The sequence below is a fragment of the Ovis canadensis genome, chromosome 12, assembly GCF_042477335.2.
Source record: "Ovis canadensis isolate MfBH-ARS-UI-01 breed Bighorn chromosome 12, ARS-UI_OviCan_v2, whole genome shotgun sequence".
In the NCBI taxonomy this organism is placed as follows: Eukaryota; Metazoa; Chordata; class Mammalia; order Artiodactyla; family Bovidae; genus Ovis; species Ovis canadensis.
The window spans coordinates 28,206,334-28,225,305 of NC_091256.1; positions in this window are offsets into that span (position 1 = coordinate 28,206,334).

The following is an 18,972-nucleotide window of genomic DNA, read 5'->3' on the forward strand; positions in this document are numbered from 1 at the left end:
GACTCAGTGAGAGAAGGCGAGTGTGGGATGACTTGAGAGAATAGCATTGAAACATGTATATTACCGTATGTAAAATAGATGACCAAAGCAAGTTGCATGCATAAAGCAGGGCACCCAAAGCTGGTGCTCTGGGACAAGGCAGAAGGATAGGGTGAGCAGGGGGTGGGTGGGGGGCTCAGGATGGGGGGACATATGGCCAATTCATGTCGATGTATGGCAAAAACCATCCCAACATTATAAAGTAATTATCCTCCAGTTTAAATAAATTTATTTAAAAATAAATTAATGCCTTATTGTTTGTTGTTACGACTCTAAATATGATTCCATTTAAATACAGTTATTGCCAGAATATGCACAATAAATGCTAGATACAAATGATTGTTTTACCTTCTCCATTCAATTTTACTTCATAATTTTATGGTATTTTTTATTTTCATTGCTAAGACTTCAAATTCTAGCATTGCCATCCCTTTAATAACTGATTAATACACAGAATTTGACACCATAGCTAAACAAAATATCATTCTAAAATGAATTAACCAAGATTTTTAAATCAATAATGAATATTGACCTTTAGAAACATTCTTTTGCAATAACTAAAGTGATTAATTTTTCTCCTTCAAACTGTATATGCAGTTTTAAAGGGAAATGATCATTCAGTGATAAATATATAAATCATTACTTATTTAAGCTGTAATTTTGATTGATAACTGTTTTGTTTTAAAAATACAGGTTTACAAAGTGCAGTATATACATGCAATGGGATACTATTAAGCCTGAACAATGAGTGAAATTCTGACATTTACACCCAGTATGAATGAACCTTGAGGACATTGTACCAAATGAAATAAGCCAGTCATGAAAAGACAAATCCTATATGAGATTACCTACATGAGGTATTTAAAGTAGACAGCAAATATAACGGCGCTTGCCAGTGGCTGGGGAAAAGAGAGATGGGGATTTACTGGTTTATGGGTATAGAGTTTCAGTTTTATAAGATGAAAAGAATTTTGGAGATGGGTGGTGGTGATGGTTATACAACAGTATTAATACATTAAATACCTTTGAACTGCACAGTTAAAAATGGTGAACATGCTAAAATAATACTGTTTTAAAATCATTATTTACACTCTGGTATATAAATAATGTGATATACACCTATAGTTTATTACCTAAAAATTAAATACTTTTGAATTTATTCTGAAATTATTATTTGAATAGTAAGTTAGCATAAGTAAATGTATAATTTTAATATTTAGAATTCCACTGAATTTTTGATCTTATTTTTAATACTTTTTCAGTTCATAAGGTATACTTCAGATCTCAATAAAGAAAAAATTGAAATGATTAATTACTCTATCAGTAGTGAACAAAAGTCACAGCATCTACATTCTGCATCTATCATGTTTTCTATTACTTAGCCTTTCAGAGCTAGTTTCCTTAAGATTTATATTCTCCTTCTATGCAATCATAATCATCAAAGAGAGCATAATGAGACATCATCAATTTAATTTAAATTTTCAAAAGTGTCAAGTTGATTGATCTTTTAAAGGGCCACAGGGATCTTGAAGGTAAACAGCTTTTTTAGCATTATCAGTTTAATTTCAGTGGTACAGTGGATCCTATGAGAGTATTATGAACATACACTCTTACATAAAATTTTATATGCCATTGCACTAAATAATAACATATGCTTGAAAGACTGTAATTTAATTAGCACAACTCATGCAGGAAAATCAGGAGTCAATACAATAATTTCACAAGAGCTCTTTAAACTGTTTTGAATTATATGATTTTTAAAAAATTCATATCTTGGTGGCTCAGATGGTAAACAATCTGCTTTAATGCAGTAGATATAGGTTTGATTCTTGGTTTGGGGATATCCCCTGCAGAAGAGAATGGCAACCTACACCAGTATTCTTGCCTGGAAAAGAGAATCCCATGGACAGAGGAACTTGGCAGGCTACAGTCCATGAGTTCACAAAGAATCGGACAAGACTAAGTGACTAACACTTTCACTATCTTTTCACAAATTAATTTTAAAAAATACAAGTTGCAAAAGTCCAGAATGATTAGCATCCAGTTTAAATACACTAGATAATACATTGGTAATACATTGGAGACATTCAGCTATGTGGTAATTAGTTAAACTTACTCATGATAATCAAGACATTGGCAAACTCACACTGGCACCAAAATTAAACTATTTTCTCTATTTTGGGGTTCATAAACTTCCTCTTTGATGAAAGCTTCAGTTGAAAAATATATTCAGTATAATTATAGATGTTTATTTATATAACATATGAAAGTCTTGTATTTGGTTCATTTTTTTAGGTTGCTGGGGTAAAAATGGAAACAGGCATCCTATGTTTTAATTGTCTAGGAATAGATAACAAAAAAAATTTAGTGTAAGAAAAATTTTCTTAAAATACCAAAGCAAATGTCAACATTTTTCTTCAATCAGTAAAGTTGCAGAAAGAAAAAACAACTCCAGTTATTTTTATTATCCAATAATGATTTAATATATGTTAACAAAGAATTATTAACCTGGGACTTTCCTAAATGTCCAGTGGTTAAGATTCTGCACTTATGCTGGGGCCATGGGCTCAATCCCTGGTGGAGGAACTAAGATTCCACAAGTGTGGACAGACCAAATTAAAAATAAATAAATAAAAATAAGAATCATTGACTAGATGTAGAATAATTAAAAAGGCAAAAATGAAACACAGAAATATCATACACATAGAAAAAATGGGAAGCAATGACCAAAGAGAAGCGTGAGAATTTCTGTTGCGTAAAGGTTGGGAAAGGGGCCCCCTGGGACCAGTGACCCAGACCTCACCGAAGGGGCTCCAGCTGGCTGATGCTGTCATCTCGGGACCACCCACAAGGCTGGTTCTGCAGTTGTTGGCAAACTGAAAATTGGAACAAACTATTGCTAGAAGGGTGGAGAGAAAAAAAAATTGAAATAAAAAAAAGGCATGTTCCAAAATGTATGTTGACAGGAAAAGAAAGAGAAAACAGAAAAAGGAAGCGAAGAGGAAAGTGATGTGTTTTTTCTTCCTTCTCCACGCTTCTAGCCTCATAGTACCCAGTATTGTTAGAATAAGAGGGAGTCAACTGGCAATGAAAAAACGTGCTTTGCAGACTCATATCCTCCTTATCACCAAGCCAATCATACAGAAAAGTGGATTTGAAATGGGGACAATATTTAACAATTGTGTAAAAAAAATTCAATATTCTTAAAGTCAAGCCAAAAGTTTAAAGCATCACTCTCAAAAGTCATTTCTGTGAAAGGTTGCTATATTTTCTTTTCTAACTCAATATGAGGATATCTGGGAAATTCTAGTTGAGTGGATAGTTTTAGTTTTCATTCCAGTGTTTCCTTTCACTACAGGTAAAAGTCTTTTCTTGTTTTGTGTGCTGGAATTTTCTGTGATCAAGGCAATTCTCTTATTTTCTTTAAATTTATTTTACAATTTTTATATCCATGGTGCTACATTTGAGTATTAATTTACCTGAAATTTAATTTCAGTTGGATGTGATGTGAAGGCATACTTTTACTTTTGTACTATCCCCTGCACCCTCCAATGTTCAGTTCAGTCACTCAGTCGTGTCCAACTCTTTGCAATCCCATGAACTGCAGCACGCCAGGCCTCCCTGTCCATCACCAACTCCCAGAGTTTACCCAAACTCATGTCCATTGAGTCGGTGAGGCCATCTAAGCAGCTCATCCTCTGTTGTCCCCTTCTCCTCCTGCTGTCAATCTTTCACAATATCAGGGTTTTTTTCTAATGAGTCAGCTCTTCACATCAGGTGGCCAAAATATTGGAGTTTCAGCTTCAACATCAGTCCTTCCAATGAACACCCAGAACTGATTTCCTTTAGGATGGACTGACTGGTTGGATCTCCTTGCTAACCCTCCAGTGTGGATGGGCAATTATCTCCAACAAGGCACTGAATAATAAACAATTTCCTTCCTGTTTCATAATACCATTCTGACAAACTGTTTATATCAAATCCCAAATAGCTGTGGGGATGTTGGAAGCAGTTTATTTTGTTTGTTTGGTCAACCTCTATTCTTGGTTGGAACTTTAGGAAACTTACCAGTTCTTTCAATTTACCAGTTCTTTCAATAAAATGTAATTGTTTCAATAAAATGTAATTGTAATTTTGCATGTAGCAGATTAACTTGGGAAATATCAGTTTTTATAAGTTTTAGTCTTCCTATGAATACACTTATTAATTCTTGTTTTACCTTCTTTTTCTTTAGTGATCTTAGTAAAATATCAACATATTTATTATTTTTGTTCCTTAGTAAATTGTATCCTTTCATATTAAAAGAAGCTTCTCATTTTATAATAGTTTTAGATGTAAAGAAGAGTGGGAAAGGTAATAGAATTGTCATATATCCTAAACCTGGTTTCTCCTATAATTACTATCTTACAGCATTTATGGTATACCTGGGGCTTCCCCCGGTGGCTCAGTGGTAAAGAATCTGCCTACAAAGCAAGAACTGCAGAAGATGTGGGTTCAGTTCCTAGGTTGGGAAGATCCCCTGAAGCAGGGAGTGGCTACCCACTCCAGTATTCTTGCCTGTCCCATGGACAGAGGAGCCTGACCGGCCACAAGTCCATAGTGTCACAAAGAGTTGGACACGACTGAAGCAACTTAGCATGTACAGGTGGTATATTTATCATGATTAACTAACCCATACTTAATATGTTGTCATTCACTGACGGCAATGGCACCCCACTCCAGTACTCTTGCCTGGAAAATCCCACGGATGGAGGAGCCTGGGGTCACTAAGAGTTGGGCATGACTAAGTGACTTCACTTTCACTTTTCACTTCCATACACTGAAGAAGGAAATGACAACCCACTCCAGTGTTCTAGCCTGGAGAATCCCAGGGACGGGGAGCCTGGTGGGCTGCCGTCTATGGGGTTGCATAGAGTCGGACGCAACTGAAGCTACTTAGCAGCAGCAGCAGCAAGCTGCACACATTTTTGAATTTTGTTTGTTTTCACTAACATCCATCACTAATATCACATTGCATTTAGTCCTTAAAACATCTTGTCCTTCTCTGATTAGTTTCCCAGACTTTCGTTGTTTTGATCATCTAAGAAGTTTTGAAGAGTACTAGTCAGATATTTTTAGGATATCTCTAAGTTGGAATTTGTCTGATGTTTTCGAATAATGAAACGAGAGTTGTGGATTTCAGGGAGGGAGACAAAGATCTGAATGCTGTTTTCATCCATCATGTCTGAAGGAGGTACTATCAACATGGCTATCATTATTGCTGTTGACCTTGATCACTTGGCTTGAGGTAGTGTTTGTCAAATTTCCCCAATGCAAAGCTGCCCCCCGCCCCTGGCTTTTTAACTGTTTCTACTATATACTGTTTCGAAGGAAGTCACTTAGCTCAGCATATGCTGAAAGGATTAGGAGTTATATATTAAAGATGTGGATTTTTTTAAAAAATGTACAATTTAAAGGTTACTCTCCATTTAAAGTGATTACAAAATATTGGCTTTATTCCCCATGTCATACAGTACACCCTTTAGCCTTACACCCCAAAGTTTGTAAATTCCAGTTTGTAAACCCCCAGCCCTATATTGCCCTTCCCCTCCTATAATTACTAATCTGCCCTCTGTATCTTTGAGTCTGTTTTTTGTTATATTCACTAGCTTACTATATTTTTAAGATTCTACACATAAGTAATAACATGCAATTTTTTTCTTTCACTATGTTTCATCTCTTATTTGAATAGTTTGGGGATTTTCTTTTACCTTCTCTGTAGACAGCCATGTCCTCTGAAATGTATCCAGGCTTATTTATGCCTATTTCCAGTCATTATGCTTTTATTTTTTCACTCATTTCCTGCTTTGCTGACTCAGCCCCTTAGTAAAATAATGAAATTCTTCTCTCTCTTTTTTTTTTTACTTTAATGGAATAATTCTACTGTTTCATGAGAAAGTATAACATTTTCTATGTGTTTTAATATTTTCATTAGCATACGGAAGATTTTTCTCCTAATTTTCTAAACATGAATTTTCATCCCATTGAATTTTTAAAAGAAATATATCTGCTAGGTTTAAAAAAAAAGTTTTCTGCCATAGTTGAAGTAACCACATTTGCTTTCTCCTTGAATCTGCTAATAAAGCCAAAGTTCCTTAGTCATATTGTGTTCCCCAGATATATACTTTCTGTATTGATCATGCAGTGTGTATAAACATCACATAGTGTATGTGTGTCTTCCTGGCTTCATTAACAATATTTTCTTTAGAATCATGGCATCTTTTTCATAACTGAGACTGGTAATTTTGATTTCCCAATTTCTTTCTGGGCTTTGTAATGAATATTTTCAAACTCTGTGAAATATTCAGCAACCTTTCTTTCCTTTTCTAATCTCTAAAACTACTTGTACAATGTAGAGAATATCAGTTCCTTTAAAGATGGTAAAAATACATATCACTGTAAAACATTTAAAAGTTGATAAAAGTCTACATCAACATAAGACTGCCCTGGTGCTTTTTTTTGTAGCTATATTTTAAAGTTTAAATTCATCTTAAGTGTTTTCAATCTTTTAAGAATTTTCATTTTTCTTATTTATTATGTTAGTCTATATTTAAGGGAAATTGGCCCACCAATATTTTCAGATACTGTCATGAACTTTTCATGAACTTTTCATGCTATTACCATGTATATTTTTATATATTTTTATATACTCATTTATTGCTTGAATTATTTCATCCTATTTCCTGTAATATTATATCAATGATAGTATAGATTTTCTCTTATTCACTGATACATCCCAGTATCTTATAATATCTGACAGATATAGTAAAATTTCCTCCTAGTTGTTTAATGAGTGAAGAAATTGTGTTATAGTATAAAGTTTAAAATGATGAGCTATACAATAAAAAATTTCTGGGTTTAAAGGAGATCCTCTATTTTCTGTGGCAAGCGGTTGTGACGGCCGGTGCACTCAGTGCTGCTGAGAGGAGCTACCCCACGTCCGAGGTCAGGGGCGGTGGCAGGGGAGAGACACCCCGCATCCGAGGTCAGGGACGGCGGCCGGGAGAAGCCACCTCGCACCCGAGGCCAGGGGCGGCGGCCAGGAAGATCAACCCATGTCCAAGGAGCAGTGGCTGCGCTGGCGCAGGAGGGCCTAGAGGAGCTATCCCATGTTGAAGGTCAGGAAGGGAGGCGGTGAGGAGACACCCTTCGTTGAAGGTAAGGAGCAGTGGCTGCGCTTTGCTGGAGCAGCTGTGAAGAGATCATGCCTAAGATAAGAGAAACCCAAGTAAGAATATAGGTGTTGCAAGAGGGCATCAGAGGGCAGACACACTGAAACCATACTCACAGAAAACTAGTCAATCTAATCACACTAGGACCGCAGCCTTGTCAAACTCAATGAAACCAAGCCATGTCCGCAGGGCAACCCAAGACGGGCGGGTCATGATGGAGAGGTCTGACAGAATGTGGTCCAGTGGAGAAGGGAATGGCAAACCACTTCAGTATTCTTGCCTTGAGAACCCCATGAACAGTATGAAAAGGCAAAATAATAGGATACTAAATGAGGAACTCCCCAGGTCAGTAGGTGCCCCATATACTACTGGAGATCAGTGGAGAAATAACTCCAGAAAGAAAGAACGGATGGAGCCAAAGCAAAAACAATACCCAGCTATGGATGTGACTGGTGATAGAAACAAAGTCTGATGCTGTAAAGAACAATATTGCATAGGAACCTGGAATGTCAGGTCCGTGAATCAAGGCAAATTGGAAGTGGTCAAGCAAGAGATGGCAAGAGTGAACGTCGACATTCTAGGAATCAGTGAACTAAAATGGACTGGAATGGGTGAATTTAACTCAGATGACCATTATATCTACTACTGTGGGCAGGAATCCCTCAGAAGAAATGGAATAGCCATCATGGTCAGCAAAAGAGTCTGAAAAACAGTACTTGGATGCAATCTCAAAAAAGACAGAATGATCTCTGTTCATTTCCAAGGCAAACCATTCAATATCACAGTTATCCAAGTCTATGCCCCAACCAGTAACGCTGAAGAAGCTGAAGTTGAACGGTTCTATGAAGACCTACAAGACCTTGTAGAACTAACACCCAAAAAAGCGGTCCTTTTCATTATAGGGGACTGGAATGCAAAAGTAGGAAGTCAAGAAACACCTGGAATAACAGGCAAATTTGGCCTTGGAATGCAGAATGAAGGAGGGCAAAGACTAATAGAGTTATGCCAAGAAAATGCACTGGTCATAGCAAACACCCTCTTCCAACAACATAAGAGAAGGCTCTACACATGGACATCACCGATGGTCAACACTGAAATCAGATTGATTGTATTCTTTGCAGCCAAAGATGGAGAAGCTCTATACAGTCAGCAAAAACAAGACCAGGAGCTGACTGTGGTTCAGATCATGAACTCCTTATTGCCAAATTCACACTCAAATTGAAGAAAGTAGGGAAAACCGCTAGACCATTTAGGTATGACCTAAATCAAATCCCTTATGATTATACAGTGGAAGTGAGAAATAGATTTAAGGGCCTAGATCTGATAGAGTGCCTGATGAACTATGGAATGAGGTTCATGACATTGTACAGGAGACAGGGATCAAGACCATCCCCATGGAAAAGAAATGCAAAAAAGCAAAATGGCTGTCTGGGGAGGCCTTACAAATAGCTGTGAAAAGAAGAGAGGCGAAAAGCAAAGGAGAAAAGGAAAGATATAAGATCTGAATGTAGAGTTCCAAACAATAGCAAGAAGAGATAGGAAAGCCTTCCTCAGTGAACAATGGAAAGAAATAGAGGAAAAGAACAGAATGGGAAAGACTAGCGATCTCTTCAAGAAAATTAGAGATACCAAGGGAACATTTCATGCAAAGATGGGCTCGATAAAGGACAGAAATGGTATGGACCTAACAGAAGCAGAAGATATTAAGAAGAGGTGGCAAGAATACACAGAAGAACTGTAAAAAAAAAAAATCTTCATGACCCGGATAATCATGATGGTGTGATCACTCATCTAGAGCCAGACATCCTAGAATGTGACATCAAGTGAGTCTTAGAAAGCATCACTATGAACAAAGCTAGTGGAGGTGATGGAATTCCAGTTGAGCCATTTCAAATCCTGAAAGATGATGCTGTCAAAGTGCTGCACTTAATATGCCAGCAAATGTGGAAAACTCAGCAGTGGCCACAGGACTAGAAAAGGTCAATTTTCATTCCAATCTCAAAGAAAGGCAATGCCAAAGAATGCTCAAACTCACCGAACAATTGCACTCATCTCACATGCTAGTAAAGTAATGCTCAAAATTCTCCAAGCCAGGCTTCAACAATATGTGAACTGTGAACTTCCTGATGTTCAAGCTGGTTTTAGAAACGGCAGAGGAACCAGAGATCAAATTGCCAACATCCGCTGGGTCATGGAAAAAGCAAGAGAGTTCCAGAAAAAACATCTATTTCTGCTTTATTGACTATGCTAAAGCCTTTGACTGTGTGGATCACAATAAACTGTGGAAAATTCTGAAAGAGATGGGAATACCAGACCACCTGACCTGCCTCTTGGGAAATTTGTATGCAGGTCAGGAAGCAACAGTTAGAACTGCACATGGAACAACGGACTGGTTCCAAATAGGAAAAGGAGTGTGTCAAGGCTGTATATTGTCACCTTGCTTATTTAACTTCTATGCAGAGTACATCATGAGAAACGCTGGACTGGAAGAAACACAAGCTGGAATCAAGATTGCCAGGAGAAATATCAATAACCTCAGATGTACAGATGACACCACCCTTATAGCAGAAAGTGAAGAGGAACTAAAAAGCCTCTTGATGAAAGTGAAAGTGGAGAGTGAAAAAGTTGGCTTAAGGCTCAACATTCAGAAAACGAAGATCATGGCATCCGGTCCCATCACTTCATCGGAAATAGATGGGGAAACAGTGGAAACAGTGTCAGACTTTATCTTTTGGGGGGCTCCAAAATCACTGAAGATGGTGTCTGCAGCCATGAAATGAAAAGACCCTTACTCTTTGGAAGGAAAGTTATGACCAACCTAGATAGCATATTCAAAAGCAGAGACATTACTTTGCCGACTAAGGTCCATCTAGTCAAGGCTATGGTTTTTCCAGTGGTCATATATGGACGTGAGATTTGGACTGTGAAGAAGGCTGAGCACCGAAGAATTGATGCTTTTGAACTGTGGTGTTGGAGAAGACTCTTGAGAGTCCCTTGGACTGTAAGGAGATCCAACCAGTCCATTCTGAAGGAGATCTGCCCTGGGATTTCTTTGGAAGGAATGATGCTAGAGCTGAAACTCCAGTACTTTGGCTACCTCATGCAAAGCGTTGACTCACTGGAAAAGACTCTGGTGCTGGGAGGGATTGGAGGCAGGAGGATAGGGGACGACAGAGGATGAGATAGCTGGATGGCATCACTGACTCGATGGATATGAGTCTGAGTGAACTCCGGGAGATGATGATGGACAGGAAGGCCTGGCGTGCTGCGATTCATGGTGTCCCAAAGAGTCGGACACCACTGAGCTACTGAACTGTTGTCGGGCAAATTGCTTAATCTCTTTAAAAGAGGACTTAACATAATTACTTTAAAGGCTTTTAAAGGATTACTGAACATAGTACCTGCTTAGTGAACTTAAAACCTAACCTCAGTTATTATTACTATTATCTTATATATATTTAGTTATTACATATGTAATGATGAATAAGGTATGATAGTATAAAGAATTGACAATCTCCTATTAAAGTGAGGAATAGCATCCAAATAAATGCAAAATAAGTGCTACAAGTGGTAACGTTTGAGTGCATGCAGTTGTTAATTATTATAACAAGTAATATTTGGGAATGCTTTTGTCACACGAGTGTACGTTTCTCGGTTCTTTGTCTCATCACAACAATGATTTGGAGTGACGGACATTAAAGCCCCCGTGGCGTGTCACAGCTCTCAGGTCTTGGATAGACCATGTTATAGCTCTCAGGTCTCGAATGAACCATGTTATAGCTCTTAGACAAATCAGTGTTACAGCTCAGTGTTACAGCTCTATTTTATTTAGAAGATAGCAGGAAAATCCATCTTCGAGGCGTGAGGGCATGTTGATCCAAAGACAGGAGGAGAAGAGCACCCCAGCGCACGGGAGAGAGAGAGAGAGAGCTACGTTTGGTTCTTCTATTTATACGTTTCTCTCTCCCTGGGCCTGTCCTATGTAAACTGGGCCAGCCAGGAGTGGTGTTTGTTTTACCTAAGGTCCTCACTCCAGTCCTTGGACCTTCTTTTGTTCTATTTTCGAGGGCTTTTCCCTTCCTTGTCTTTTAGTCACCGCCATTTTGGACTCCTTTGCCCTATTCTACCTACCTAACATTTTTATTATTTTTACCATTTATAATGCTGAGAATCTTTAAAATATTGTGGCTTTATCATGCTTTCTAACATGAGACAAACTGTAGCTCTCTGGATTTTTAAAGGTATAGTTAATCTCAAGACCAATTTTAGCATTTCTGTCATATCAAAATACATGAATAGCAACTATTTGGCCCAGGAAAGAATATGTAAATCACTATCAGACAAGAAAACCTTTCCAAAAGTATTAGTGTACTGATGGGATTTTAATTTCACTTTTGTTTCCTCATACTCTAAATCTCGTTCCCACTCTTCAAATTTGATATATAGATAAACTGTGGATTTAAAATGTTGAAGATCACGTTCAGTTCAAGCAAAAATGCTCTATTTGAATGCATTTCTAGATTTGAGAAAATAGAGTGGATTCTGATCAGGAGGAAAAAATGTTGCCACAGGAACCAGAGTAGAGATAAGTGCAATGCAAACTTAGTCCCCACACCCCACCCCCTACCCCCCCCACCCACACACACACACATAAATTGTCAATGGACTGTATGAAATAAAGGCAGCTGAAATCTTGGGCATTTGGAAATTTATTTTCAGTAAGAATTTTTCTCAAATCAGTATAAGAAAGTTAAAGATTTAAATTTATATTAATGGTCAGAATATTTTTAACAGCCCATTTGTAATCCAAAGAATGCAGATAAGAGTTTATTTTATAAATAGGAAAGAGAAATTTGCAATTTAGTCCTGAGGGTTTCTTGGTCATAGTGACTATTTTACAACCTACTTTTTAGACAACTTAGCACTTTCTGAACTCTTTCATCTCAAAGTCTGGACTCGTCAAAGATAGACTAGACTTTGTATAGTTGCACTCAGAAGCAAATGTATAAATGTTTGAGAACTACCATATGTTTATGTCAGAGCTCGTATAGTTTTTCACATACACCAATGCAACATTAGTCTTGTAATGTGAATAGGAAGTATCCAGACTGGGAAAATGGAAAGAGTATTCCTGGAACAGGCAATAGCATATGTGTATTCTATGAGGTACAATGAATTCCAAGGAAAAATCAGTTTTACAGGGCTTATTGGAGTAATTGCAGATGAAGTTAAAAGGGCATTTGTCACCACATTATAAAAGGATACTCTGCCAAAATAAAATATCTTACATACATCAATGTCATTCTTAGTAACTTCGTAATTATGCATAGCAACTAAGGTTAGCATTGAGTCTGACCCATGAATGATGAAAAGTGTGTTAGTCTCTCAGTCATGTCCAACTCTGAGACCCCATGAACTGTAGCCCACCAGGCTTCTCTGTCCATGGGATTTCCCAGGCAAGAATACTGGGGTGGGTTGCAATTTCCTCCTCCAGGGGATCTTCCAAACTCAGGGCCTGAAGCTGGGTCTCCTGAATTTGAAGGCTGATTCTTCACCATCCAAGCCACTAGGGACAATAAAAAAACATTCATAAATTAGAGACCACAGAGATACTTCTACTGCTAAAAATTATTAATACTTTGAAGCCATGTAATATGACTCGCTATAGAAATTTGGAATTTGGACTCGATATGCCAGCAAATTTGGAAAACTCACCAGTGGCCAAAAGACTGAAAAAGGTCAGTTTTCATTCCAATCCCTAAGGGAGGCAGTCTCAAAGAATATTCGAACTACCGCACAACTGCACTTTTTTAACATGCTAGCAAAGCAATGCTAAAAATTCTTCAAGCTAGATTTCAACAGTATGTGAATCGAGAATTTCCAGATGGCCAAGCTGGATTTAGAAAAGGCAGAGGAACGACAAATCAAATTGTGGACATCTGTTGGATCATAGAAAAAGCAAGAGAATTCCAGAAAAATATCTACTTCTGTTTCATTGACTATGCTAAAGCCTTTGACTGTGCAGATCACAACAAACTGTGGATAAATTCTTCAGTTCAGTTGCTCAGTCATGTCCGACTCTGCGACCCCATGAATCGCAGCACACCAGGCCTCCCTGTGCATCACCATCTCCCGGAGTTTACTCAGACTCACATCCATCGAGTCAGTGATGCCCTCCAGCTATCTTATCCTCTGTCGTCCCCTTCTCCTCCTGCCCACAATCCCTCCCAGCAGCAGAGTCTTTTCCAGTGAGTCAACTCTTCGCATGAGGTGGCCAGAGTACTAGAGTTTCAGCTTTAGCATCATTCCTTCCAAAGAAATCCCAGGGCTGATCTCCTTCAGAATGGACTGGTTGGATCTCCTTACAGTCCAAGGGACTCTCAAGAGTCTTCTCCAACACCACAGTTCAAAAGCATCAGTTCTTCAGTGCTCAGCCTTCTTCACAGTCCAACTCTCACATCCGTACATGACCACTGGGAAAACCATAGCCTTGACTAGACGGACCTTAGTCGGCAAAGTAATGTCTCTGCTTTTGAATATGCTATCTAGGTTGGTCATAAGTTTTCTTCCAAGGAGTAAGTGTCTTTTAATTTCCTGGCTGCAGTCACCATATGCAGTGATTTTGGAGCCCCCCAAAATAAAGTCTGACACTGCTTCCCCATCTATTTCCGATGAAGTGATGGGACCGGATGCCATGATCTTCGTTTTCTGAATGTTGAGCTTTAAGCCAACTTTTTCACTCTCCTCTTTCATTTTCATCAAGAGGCTCTTTAGTTCTTTTTTGCTTTCTGCCATAAGGGTGGTCTCACTGATATTTCTCCTGGCAATCTTGATTCTAGCTTGTGCTTCATCCAGTCCAGCATTTCTCATGAGGTACTCTGCATATAAGTTAAATAAGCAGGGTGACAATATGCAGCCTTGACATGCTCCTTTCCCAATTTGGAACCAGTCTGCTGTTCCATGTCCAGTTCTAACTGTTGCTTCTTGACCTGCATACAGATTTCTCAGGAGGCAGGTAAGGTGGTCTGGTATTCCCATCTCTTTCAGAATTTTCCACAGTTTATTGTGATCCACACAGTCAAAGGCTTTAGCATAGTCAATAAAGCAGAAATAGATGTTTTTCTGGAACTCTCTTGCTTTTTCCATGATCCAGTTGATGTTGGCAATTTGATCTCTGGTTACTCTGCCTTTTCTAAAACCAGCTTGAACATCAAGAAGTTCATGGTTCACGTATTCCTGAAGCCTGGCTTGGAGAATTTTGAGCATTACTTTACTAGCGTGTGAGATGAGTGCAATTGTGGGGTAGTTTGAGAATACCAGACCACCTCACCTGGCTCCTGCAGATTTAGTATGCAGGTCAAGAAGCAACAGTTAGAACTGGACATGGAAAAACAGACTGATTCAAAATTGGGAAATGAGTACATCAAGACTATATTATCACCCTGCTTATTTAACTTACATGCAGAGTACCTCATGTGAAATGCTGGGCAGGATGAGCTCAACTTGGAATTAAGGTTGCTGCGAGAAATATCAATAACCTCAGATATGCAGATGACACCACACTTATGGCAGAAAGTGAAGAGGGACTAAGAGTCTGTTGATGAAAGTGAAAGAGGAGAGTGAAAAGTTGGCTTAAAACTCAACATTCAGAAAACTAAAATCATGGCATCCAGTCCCATCACTTCAAGGCAAATACATGGGGAAACAATTGAAACAATGACAGACTTCACTTTCTTGGGCTCCAAAATCACTGCAGATGGTGACTGCAGCCATAAAAGATGCTTGCTCCTTGGAAGAAGAGATAGGAAATCTAACTACATATCATTAGTGAGGTTATAGGTTTTTAATAGATCTATATGCAAAGAATTATGGATTTAGCAGGAAAGAAGCACAAATGTGTCTGAACAGGAAAGAAAAGAATCTAAACTTAAGCCAGGTCCCTGGTTGAATCAGTACTTAGAAATATTCCTACAGAAAAGGGCCAACCATTTTACTTTACTTAATCTCATTATAAAAGATATGTACCATTTACTCTTCTTTAAACTTTTGCTTTACACAATTTAAAATTTGCATAAAAATTGCAAAAGTGATATAGAGAGTTTTTATATATTCCACACCCAATTTCTTCCATTACTGTTATCTTATTTTAGGGTGATACACTTATTACAATTAAGGGAACAGTATTGGTATTTTTTTTCCCTAATCACCTAAGTTCCATTCAAATTTTATTATTTTTAATCTAATGATTTTTTTCTGTTTCCATGCAGGATACAACCTGACATTTAGTTATCTCATCGCTTTACCTTCTTCTTGTGACACTTTTTCAGAATTGTCTTATTATTGACAACTGTGACATTTTTTGAAGTAGTGGTCAAGCAGTCTCTAGAATATTCCTCAGTGGAAATTAGTCTGATGTTTTTCTCATGACCAGATTGGAAAAGAAAATCATAGAGGTAAAGTGCCATTCTCATCACACAGCATCAAGGGTACATACTATCAGTGTGACTTATGTTGATTGTTTATGTTGACAGTAATCACCTTAGCTGAGGTAGTATCTGTCAAATAGCTCCACTATAAGTCTACCTTCGCTTGTTTCTTTTCATCTGTACCCTTTGGAAGGAAGTCACTATGCACAGCCCATAAAGAGTAAGGAATATGTACACATATTATTTGAAATTTTCCTGCATGAAATGCTTGTTTTTTACTTGTTTATTTATTCAAGCATTTCTTATATCAGTGTGAACCCATGACTGTTTATTTTGTACTTTAGATTATAACCCAGTACTACTTATTTTAGGTTCCTATGCTAATTTTCCCAGCTTTGGAAATTGGGAGCTTAATGGTTGGCTTCTGTGTCACAAGGATATATCCAACTTTGAAGTTTATGTCTGTCTGTTTTAAAATACTTTCCTACTTTCTGGCGCTGCTTATGGGATGCCCCGACTCATTTGGTACATTCCCTAGCCCTAAAATCAGCCATTTCTCTGAGGTTCCTTTTATTGGAGAATGGTATTAACAATCTAAGACCCGGGCTCTAGGTGCTCTTTATTACTGGAATCTCACAATTTCCAGGCCATCTCAGCTGACAAAGCAAGGAAATTCATGTGTATTTATGCAATATGTTGTTACATACATATGCTGATTGTTCTTTATTGTATTGTAACTAAAGAGAACATTAATTATTTCAACAAAAGTCAGGAACATCTCTTTGCTCAATGAATCTTTTAATAAATATCTTTTACTTTTCTCTTTTCCTTGAAATAAAACTCATCAAAAGGTAAGAGGAATTAGAAAATAAATGAATATAAATATGCTTAAAAGCATATTCTTGCATTCACTTAATTGACTAAAGATTGTATTTTCTCTAAAATGTAGTATTAGGGTTACTGAACATAGGTAATTAAAATATATTAAATTACAACTCTAAAAGATATTCATTTTGTTAGGGTCTTACATGAATATGTGTCCTTCCAAGCTTCTATCAGTAGATAATGACGTGATTACCTATACTCAGAAAAGAATGTTGCTGTTCAGTCTAAGTCACGTCCGACTCTTTGTGACCTCATGGACTGCAGGACTCCAGACTTTCCTGTCCTTCACTACCTCCCAGAGTTTGCTCAAACTTGTGTCTATTGAGTCAGTGATGCAGTCCAAACATCTCATCCTCTGTTGTCCCCTTCTCTCCTGTCCTCAATCTTTCCCAGCATCAGGGTCTTTTCCTGAGTTGGCTCTTTGCATCAGGTGGCCAAAGTATTGGAGCTTCAGTGTCAGTCCAGCACAATTTAAAAGTGTCTATTCTTCAGCACTCAGTCTTCTTTATGAGCCAACTCTCACATCTATACATGACTACTGGAAAAACTACAGCTTTGACTATATAGATCTTGGTCAGCAACGTGATGTCTCTGGTTTTTAATATGCTGTCTAGATTGGTAATACATTTTTCCCCAAGGAGCAAGTGTCTTTTAATTTCATGGCTGCAGTAAAAAAATACTTAGAATTTAAAGTTTTCTTTAAATTCTAGACCATTCAGGTATGACCTAAATCAAATTCCTTATGATTATATATACAGTGGAAGTGAGAAATAGTTTTAAGCGCCTAGATCTGATAGATTGCCTGATGAACTATGGATTCAGGTTCGTAACATTGTACAAGAGACAGGGATCAAGACCATCCTCATGGAAAAGAAATACAAGAAAGCAAAATGGCTGTCTGGGGAGGCCTTACAAATAGCTGTGAAAAGAAGAGAGGCGAAAAGCAAAGGAGAAAAGGAAAGATATAAGCATCTGAATGCAGAGTTCCAAGGAAGAGCAAGAAGAGACAGTAAAGCCTTCCTCAGCGATCAGTGCAAAGAAATAGAGGAAAACCACACAATGGGAAAGACTAAAGATCTCTTCAAGAAAATTAGAGATACCAAGGGAACATTTCATGCAAAGATGGGCTCAATAAAGGACAGAAATGGTATGGACCTAACAGAAGCAGAAGATATTAAAAAGAGGTGGCAAGAATACACAGAAGAACTGTACAAAAAAGATCATCAAGACCAAGATAATCACGATGGTGTGATCACTCACCTAGAGCCAGACTTCCTGGAATGTGAAGTCAAATGGGCCTTAGAAAGCATCACTACGAACAAAGCTAGTGGAGGTGATGGAATTCCAGTGGAGCTATTTCAAATCCTGAAAGATGATGCTATGAAAGTGCTGCACTTAATATGCCAGCAAATGTGGAAAACTCAGCAGTGGCCACAGGACTGGAAAAGGTCAGTTTTCATTCAAATCCCAAAGAAAGACAATGCCAAAGAATGCTCAAACTACCCCACAATTGCACTCATCTCACATGCTAGTAAAGTAATGCTCAAAATTCTCCAAGCCAGGCTTCAGCAATACATAAACCGTGAACTTCCAGATGTTGAAGCTGGTTTTAGAAAAGGCAGAGGAACCAGAGATCAAATTGCCAACATCCACTCTTTCATGGAAAAAGCAAGAGAGTTTCAGAAAAAAAAACATCTATTTCTGCTTTATTGACTATGCCAAAGCCTTTGACTGTGTGGATCACAATAAACTGTGGAAAATTCAGAAAGAGATGGGAATACCAGACCACCTGACCTGCCTCTTGAGAAACCTGTATGCAGGTCAGGAAGCAACAGTTCGAACTGGCATTGAACAACAGACCGGTTCCAAATAGGAAAAGGAGTACATCAAGGCTGTATATTGTCACCCTGCTTATTAACTTATATACAGAGTACATCATGAGAAATGCTGGACTGGAAGGAGCACAAGCTGGTATCAAGGTTTCAGGGAAAAATATCAATAACCTCAGATGTACAGATGACACCACCCTTATGGCAGAAAGTGAAGAGGAACTAAAAAGCCTCTTGATGAAAGTGAAAGTGGAGAGTGAAAAAGTTGGCTTAAAGCTCAACATTCAGAAAATGAAGATTATGGCATCTGGTCCCATCACTTCATGGGAAATGGATGGGGAAACAGTGGAAATAGTGTCAGACTTTATTTTGGGGGGCTCCAAAATCACTGCAGATGGTGACTGCAGCCATGAAATTAAAAGACACTTACTCCTTGGAAGGAAAGTTATGACCAACCTAGATAGTATATTCAAAAGCAAAGATATTACTTTGCCAACAAAGGTCCATCTAGTCAAGGCTATGGTTTTTCCAGTGGTCATGTATGGATGTGAGAGTTGGACTGTGAAGAAGGCTGAGCACTGA